The following is a 9,297-nucleotide window of genomic DNA, read 5'->3' as shown; positions in this document are numbered from 1 at the left end:
TCCCCAGGCAATATCTTTTTCTCCAGCATATTCTCTCTTCCATCCTCCATCACCATTATTAGTTCTGGAACCTGGTTGTGGGCAAGGTCTGTGCCAAGGATAGCTATCCAGGAGCAGAGCCCACTGGTGCATTCTGTCAAATGTACAAAAGCATGCATCCACAGGAGATATCAGAGGAAGTGGGGGAAGAGACAGAGGGGCTTCTTTCTCTCTCTCATTTATATTTGAGACTGATATACCAAGTGCATGGACACGTAAAAGAAACTTTGCTTATTGTTTTTTTTAAAAAAACAGATTCAAAAAAAGAAGAAAAGCTTGCTTCTTACTTTTCTGGCAACATAAATTGGGGACGGGGGGGGGGGGAATAAAGGTGGCAGCATGGTTTTCCAAGGTAATTTGCAGGCTTTGTTTCCTGGTTCAGTAGCAATCTTACCTTTCGTAAGAGCTCCCTCAAAACGAACACACTGATCCTCACTCCCAAGGCAGTTGACGATCTTATCACTCGTACAATTCTCAAATGTGCCAGTGAAGCAGGCTGGGCACTGCATACCATTCGGTGTAAGAGCGTTGTGATCTGGAACTGCCAAAATCAAACCTATAGTCAGTATATGTGATGGGTTTATCTGTCTTTATATCTGCAATCTCTGGCATCACATATACATTTATTGTCTCATTTGCTTTTTATGTGCTGCTAAAAGGTCTTTCCTTTTAAAGGTCTTTAAAGGGCAACGCTCATCTGGAAGCTACAGGAAACTCCAATAATATATACTTGCAACCAATTTTGGGTGCATTCATTATTGTATTTTCAAACTTTTCATCTTGTGTTTTTAGGGATAAGCCCCAGAAGAAGGCTGGTGGTGGTGGTGGAGGGATGGGTGTTGCTACAGCAGAGTTATAAGAGCTGGCTAAGGGCACAAAAGGGCTGAATTAAGCCTCCATCTCAGAGGTTTTCACACTTGAAGATAATGATACTTTTTAGCACCTTCCCAAAAAGCTAGGTGTTAAGTATCATCTGTGGGTTAAACTTGAAGTTTGTCTGTGGGAAGATGTTGAAAAACCTGAAACTGCTACTTTAAATTCAAAAGAACACACGCACATGGACACACACACACATTCCTATATACAGCCGTACCTCATTTTGCAGTCAGGGTCCATTCCGGAGCCCCGACTGCTAGCCAAAAAGGATGCAGGGCAAAGGGCCACGTCTGTGCACGCACACGGAGCGGTTTGCGCTTCTGCACATGCACAAAGCGCAATTTAGTGCTTCTGCACATCTGTAAGCGGCAAACCTGGAAGTAACCTGTTCCAGTACTTCTGGGTTTGCCACGGACGTTCACCAGAATGGACACTAGACGAGGCGGATGTTCGCAGAGGTATTACTGCACACACACACACACACACACACACACACACATGGTTGTGCATTGACCACCTGATCTGTGGCCTGTGGATCTTTCAGTTCATGATGTACTGCTCTGAGGAAAACCCTTCCCACCTCCAAAGCAGTTTGGAGCTCAATGGTAAGAGATTGTGTGTGTGTGTGTGTGTGTGTGTGTATTTCATCATATTTTAACATACAATTAAAATATGGCTGGCATAGGGTGCATCAGCAGAGTGCAGAGTCAGATCCTTCCACTTAGCAACAGGAGAATCTGATCTTCCATAGTATTCCTTTGGAGGGCAGCATGGAGAAAAGGACCTTCACCTTCAAAAAGGATCCACTCATAATGGTCCTCCTTTTCAGTGTTTCTCCTTCTCACTCATGGCAACCTCTGCTTCCTGTCTGCCTGACAACTCATCCCCAGAAAGCTCTGCACTGCTCAGCCCTAGATCTAGCCATCTGAGACTGTCTCAACCCCAGTTGAATGAGACTAAGATCCCTCCAAAGATGCCCAGTTTGGGTTGCGCCTTGGCTGAATCCGGAGCACAACTATAATATGTAGGATATTCTAAAACAATGTAGACACTTACTTGTGAGAGTTTCATTGTTGCACACGTCACTGCTGCAGCAGTGGATTGTCATGTCGAGGAATTTATCCTGAGTTGAAGTGAAGCTGTAATGGCCCGGATGGCACACTTCAGACCCGGCACATCCATAGTAAACTTCCTCTCTATTATCAACTGTGAAAGAGAATTTTAAAAAGAAATGCCTAGATCTGGGGCAAAAAATGCTGGTCTATTAACTCCAAACGTAGTTTATTTGTAATGTTTCCCATATTCTTAACTGGCTGAATGGGAGACATTTCAGACTAACCATACAGAAAGTATTATTAAATTAAATAAACTAGGAGAAGGGCCACTACTTTTTGAAACAACAGTGCTGGGGATTTGTTTGTCTTGAAGCATTTTTTTTAATGGAACCATTCCATTTAAACTTGTAAAAAAACATTTCATTTGAAATAATGCAGAACTTCCTTTCAGAATTCTGCAGACTGAATTCTGATATATCCTACAAACTTGAAAACATTTTGTAGTGTTTTCTACTGCTTAAAAACAGTAACAGAATGGTGGAATTGTAAAATAATTAAAAAGTATTGGGAAATGATTTATAATGAATTGAAAAAAAAATGTTTAAGATAACTTTTGTGAAAAATCCAGAAGCTTTTTTTACTAGGCATTTCAGGTCAAGATTTGCCAAAAGAAAAGAAAAAAACTTTTCATGTATGCTACAACTGTAGCTAGGATATTGCTAGCACAAAGATGGAAAAGTGTTGAAATACCAACCAAATAAGAATGGCTAAAAATTGATGGAATATGCTGAAATGGCAAAATTAATGGAAATACTTTGAGATAAGGACAATGGAATTTTTAAGAAAGACTGGGAACCATTCATGTCATATTTACAGAATCAATGCAAAGAAATGGACTCACTTGCAGGGTTTCATCAAACACTTGCAATTAATGAAACAAATGTAGGAAATAGAATGAGCATGTTAAAATGATAACAGAATAATAACAATTATTTTTAAAAATGTTAAAGAATAGAAATAACCAATAAGCAGGGACTGAAACAGTAATTTGCAAAAAAACAAAAACAAAAACAAAAAAAACCAGAAGAGGAAGCTGAGGGAAGTCGTGGAGGGGAGGGGGAAATTGGGGAATGGTATTTTTGTTATATGTGATGATATTTTGATGTTAAAAAAGAAAAATTTCAATAAAAAATATTTTTTTAAAAAACGGTAGCAGAGCGGAGTGGTGGTGCTCTGCTGAACTCATATTGCCCAGTCCAGCAATCTCAGCAGTGTACTTGCATCACATTGACCTCTGTCTCGTTGCTCTTTCCCCTCTACCTCCAAGGATGCAGCAGTGATGTGAGCAATGGAAGGTCATGTGGGCACCATTGGCCCATCCAACCAAATGGTACGATTTAGTAGCATATATCTGCATATCACAGGTCAGGTGTTCCTTGGGCTTCAGACTGTCTTCACAATGTCTTTCCAGATATGTCATGAAAGAAGATGTATGGCAGTATATCCTTGAAATCTGACTTACCCTAACCACTGCAATTAGCTGATAATGACTTGTGAGTGAGTGGGGAATCTCTGAGCAGAATAAAATATGTGACAAATCTTCCATAATAGGTCAGTTAGAGGGTTGCAAGAAGCAGGCATGGGCTTGCTATGGTAGCCACCCTGGCACCAAATTCCATCCAGCTTGGATAGCAGGGAAAGCAGAAACAGCACCACCAAAAAATGACGCCTTCCTTGAGAGAGAGCATGCATCCATTAATTAAGTTAATACCTTGCTATATTTCCTGAAACCTTAAAACTTTTGTTTAGAGGTGAACCACTGGAATACTTCCCTTGTGTTGTTTCCTTCCTCATCAGTCCTCCCAGCTGTGAAGCATTGTTTCAAAATTACTTGAGGTGGGACAAGGAGCCATGACAGTGTGGAGCACCTTGATCTTCCATCCATTGATTGCTCAACATCTGAATACTATTTACGGAACCAGTGGAGGAACTTTCAATTGTAGTGCAGTTCTTGGCACTGACTAGATTATATTCCAAGTTTCTTATCTTGGTCTGATAGCCAACTGTAAACTGATTTTCATTAGTTTGGGGTGCTGCAGATCTCTAGGTATTGCAAACCAAAATGGGCATCCAAAATGAATCACTGGTTGTGATCAGACGTTCTTTCTTTATTTTTAGATAACCCACTTACACATATTAGCCATTCCTCACTGCAGGGATGGGGGGAGATGTGGCCCTCCAGAACTGGTTGGACAACATCTCTCATCTGGCTGCGGTGGATGGAATTTCAAATTCAAGCACAGCTGGAATGCCACTTCTTCCTCACTTCTGCTTTTGTGCATCAAAAGGGAAATGATTAAAAGATAGGTTAGACTTACCTGAACTGGTGTTCAAAACACCGGCGACACAGAAATTCTCTCCAGGTCCACATTCTAAAACATTTCCGTCTGAGAGTTCAGTAGTGTTGACCGCAGACATGCATTTCAGTGGTACAACTACAAGCAGGAGAAAAATATTAATGCAAAGCTGTTTCTTTCTTTCTTTCTTTCTGGTGTTTGTGGTTTTGTGAATAATGCACAGAGGAGATTGCAGATTCAAACTTTTATGAAAAATCAATATACAAGTATGTTAAACATGTTTATTTAACAGGGATCCAACAAGCATTTTGAATAAAGTTTCATTTTAGTAAAATAAAATAAGGCAAACAATCATTAATTAGTGCTGTTGAAGTCATTAGCCAGAAGACTGGTAGGTGTAATAAGTTTTACTATTTCCTAGGTGTGGTGGAGTGCTCAACCCTCTCCTGCCTACCATCAATTTTCCTCCCACTGGATCTCTCAAGTAAATACTCCACTTCTCCAAGAAGACTGGTAGGTGTAATAAGTTTTACTATTTCGAGGTGTGGTGGAGTGCTCAACCCTCTCCTGCCTACCATCAATTTTCCTCCCACTGGATCTCTCAAGTAAATACTCCACTTCTCCAAGTCTTACACAATTCTGACACAACCATATGTTATTCGGTGAAAGTTTAAAAAGATTCATTTTGGTCCTTATTCATAACACTAGAATTCTTGAACATCCATTGAAACTATCAATTTTGCCCATGCCATGCATAATTTTATCAATTATGCATGATAATACTATTACTATTATTATACTCCACACATCAGCCACTCTGGGCAGCTCACAGCATATATTGAAAAATACTAAAACATCAAGCATTTAAAACTTCCTGATACAGGGCTGCCTTCAGAATGTTTAAAGGGATTCACTTTGGTCCTTTTAAATATAACACTAGAACTCTTGATCATCCAATGAAGCTGAAAGATTGCGGACAAAGATAGCTTCCTTTGCTTTTTTTGTTATCTTTCCTGATCTATCTATTTCCGGACTCACCACCCCATTCTGATCTCCTAGAAAAATAATTTTTTCCCATATATAACTTTCCAATTCCTTACCTAATTTTTGATAGAATTCATTTTTTTTTCTCGTTTGGCGCATAGAAACCAATTACTTTAATTTTCTCCCCCCTTACAGATATTTCTACAATCACCACCCTCCCTTGCGAATCTGTATAAATCAACCTCGGTTCCAGATATGATTTTGCGTAAATTACTACTCCATTCCTCTTAGAGTTATCTGAAGACACGAAATCAAGTCCCAATCTTTTACTGGATAGTACTCTAGTGTGTTGTTTTTGTATATGAGTCTCCTGCAGGCAAATCAAATCTAGTTTATACTTGCTGAGTATATGCTCTACCCTATTTCTTTTTTTTTTCCTCGTTCAAACCATTGGTATTCCAAGTAAGAATCTTTAGCTCCATTTAAACTTTTAATGAATATTCCGTCTATTTATTTATTTATTTGTGCATTTTTTTTAATTTTTTCCCGTAAAAAGAAAGTAAGAGAAAAAAACTTAAAGACTAGGAGTAATATCAGATTGTATTCTGCCGCTGCGGTGTCGACCCCGCAGATAAACTAAATTATGCTTAACTTAGTCTAAGTATCGCTCAAGACTCCTCCTCTTCTGGTGGCTTTTTTGGCTCCTCTGGCCCTCCCCCCGGCTGTCTCTTACCACCCAATTCTTCTCTGTATGTCCTCCAAAATCAATCCGCCTCGGGCCAAGTGGCAAACTTCCTTCTTTTTCCTTTAAAAAAAAAAGGAAATTCCCTCCGGAAATTCCCATTTATGCACTATCGATTTTTTCCTGAGAACCTCAACCAGAGGTTTGAACTTGTCTCTTTTTCTCAAAAGCCTGGAGGGAACAATCTTATGAATGATTACGTCTGTCTCTTGTATTCTGAGTTTTTTCTTGCTACACGTCTGCAATACTCTATCCCTGATTTCCATGTTATTAAATGTAACCAAACAGTCTCCGGGCCAATTATTTTCTCTTGCAATTCTTGATTTAATTCTAAACGCCCTTTCAATTTTACTCTCCATTTCTCTCTCCTCCATCCCCAACCATTTGGCTAACTCTGATGTCAATTTCCGCTGAATTATTTCATCCGGTTCCTCTGGTATAGATCTAAATCTCAAGGTTTTCTCCCGTCGATGCATTTCTATCATCGAGATTGCATCGAGGACCGCTTCATGAGTTTCCTTCATGTCAGCAATCTCTTTTTTAATTTTGTCAATTTCTCCTTTTCTCTCTCGATTTTCTTTCTGGATTTTCCTTACCCCCTCCTCCAACCCAATTGTTTTACCTTTTAGATCTTGTACAGACTTAGTAATTTCAAGATTTTTAACCACTAGGTCATTAATCTTCCCTGTCATTTCCGAAATCATTCTTACATTATCGTCCATTTTTTGCTCCATTTTGTCCAATTTTTGTTCCGTTGACCTAGTACTATCATTCATCTCTTTTCTTACGTCTGCCAGATCCTTTTTAAGTCCCAAGAGCAGGTCTTTCATTTCCGTGTTCATTTCTTGATCTTGTGTTGAATTTCTTCTATTGAGGTTCAGCGTGCCGGCTGGATTTAATGAACTCGTAAGATTTTTATTCGTATTCGACATCACTTCGATGTGCCAGATCCTCGATTGGAGTAGCCACCTCAAAGTCTCTAAACCCTCTAGATCTTTCCAAACCAGTCTTCTTTAAGTACTCAAAATAGTTCCAAGTGATTCCAAATAATTCCCCAAAATGTACACGGAAAGAGGAGAAGAAGAGCAGTAAAGTACCAGCTACAGTCTTCTATTAGCCTTCAGAACCTTCAGGAACAGCTACTATGTAACTATATAGCTTCCTCCTCTTAACTAATATTCTCTCTCATCAGCTTGCTGTTCCCATTCTTTCCTGTAGCGGCCACTGTTACCGCTTTTCCTTTATGTTGCAAACAGTGGCGGAGTAAGGCTCCGCGGTAACCGGGGCGGCAAAGGAAACGCCCCGGGGGCGGGGCGTCGTGACATCACATTGTGACGTCATGACGCTCCGTCCCCAGGGCGTTTCTGGGGGTGCCGCCGCCACTTCTGCAGCCCTCTTTTAAGCCGAAGAGCTTGCTTTTAAGCTCTCCGGCTCAAAAGGAGGCTGTGGAAGCGGCGATCTGACGACGGAGTGCGCCTGCGCGTGCAGGCGCACTCCGTCGCCGAGCCGTGCGCTGCCGCTCCCAGGGTGACGGAGGGAGCGGCAGCGCGTGGGAATGGTGGGAGGGGCTGCCTCTTGTCACCCCCACGTGCCGCCGTTCGCTCCGTTGCCCCAGGAGCAGCAGCACCCCACACACCGTGCGCTGCTGTTCCCGGGGGGACGGAGCGAGTGGTGGCGCGTGGGGGTGACAAGCGACGGCCCCTCCTGCCACTCCCCATGCTGCCGGTCACCTCGGGAGCAGCAGCGCTGCACGGACGGGGTGCTCGCTCGGCCGTGCGCTGTTGCTCCTTGGGTGACGGAGCGAGCGGCAGTGCTTGGGAATGGCGGGAGGGGCTGCCGCTTGTCACCCCCATGCGCCGCCGCTCGCTCCGTCGCCCCGGGAGCAACAGCGCACGGCCGAGGGAGCACCCCGTCCGTGCAGCGCTGCTGCTTCCAGGGTGACCGGCGTTGCGTGGGGAGTGGCGGGAGGGCCGCCGCTTGTCACCCCCACCCGCCGCTTGTCGCCCCCACCTGCCACTTGTTGCCCCTGTCGCCTGGGGGCGTACCGCCCCCACCGCACCCCCCTAGCGACGCCCCTGGTTGCAAATGCCCTTTAGAACTGTAACCTCAAAAAGTGACGAGGAGGATAGAAAAATCACTTTTCATTGTCACTCTCTAGAAAATATATCAGTCTCCTTTTTTGGGGGGGAGGAATCCTCTTTCCCCACCTCTAGGCCAGATGTCCCACTCTCAAGTTCAAATTCAAACCTTCATCTCCAATATCCAATAGGCAGTTAGATTCACCAACCACCTACCAGTTCTTAAAGTGCCCGCTCCCCCGAGGGATTCTCTCTCACTTTTTTTTCAGTTCATGGACATAATCAGCAAAATATACGCCAGGGTATGGGCCAGATCGAGACCCCTCAAGCCCATCCAAAACTGTAGTCCATTGTGCTTCTCTGCAGGCAAAAAGTGAGTTTTTAACAACTGTCTTTAGCAACTGTTTTTAGCAACTGTTTTTAGCAACTGTAGCCAAATTTTTAGCAACTGTAGCCAAGCCCAATTGCTATAATGTCTCCAATTTATGCTCTTCCGTGTTCGCTTATCCTTTAAACGTCTAGCGAAGTCCCCTTCTTACCGGCACCATGAAAGCATACCGTCCATTCTAGATGTATTACCTTTTGTTTTTCTGTACTGCCGGAGCTTAGCATTCAAAAAGCCCAGGAGTTTTCCCCCTTATCCAATTCACATCCCCGACGCCGGACATAATACTCTTGTATCGCTCTTATATCGCTATGTAGAGCCCGGTAAATTCTGCTTCGCTTAAATTCCTTTGTACACCTCTCCCTCCAACCTCGCCAAATTTGAAGCACAGCCTCCGCGTATTTGTTGAGACTTCGTTTACCGGGAGGGTGTTTTCTTAGCTGTTGCTGAGCTCTCCGAAATTAGCTTTCCAGCGGTTCTTTTCACTGGAGGCTTAGCCGCTAGATCGCCCCTGGTATCCGGCTTCCTCTCTGCAGGGCGGGAACGCTGAATCGGCGTCTGTGGTCTCCTCCGTTTCGGAGACCCCTCCGACGCCTCAGCACGTCCTTACTGGGTACAGGAAGCCCTCCTGTACCTTTGTGGGGGTGCGAAGCCTGGCAACCCCTCTATTAAGCCCCCGTCAGAGAGTGCTTGCCTCGGAGCTCCGGAGCAAGCGACCGTGTGCGATCTGCGGAAACCCGGAAGTTCAAAAAAGCAAAGGAAGCTACCAACAACCTTTTTT

The sequence above is a fragment of the Lacerta agilis genome, chromosome 8 (genome assembly GCF_009819535.1).
Source record: "Lacerta agilis isolate rLacAgi1 chromosome 8, rLacAgi1.pri, whole genome shotgun sequence".
NCBI classification, from domain to species: Eukaryota; Metazoa; Chordata; class Lepidosauria; order Squamata; family Lacertidae; genus Lacerta; species Lacerta agilis.
Note: the sequence above shows the minus strand (reverse complement) of the source record.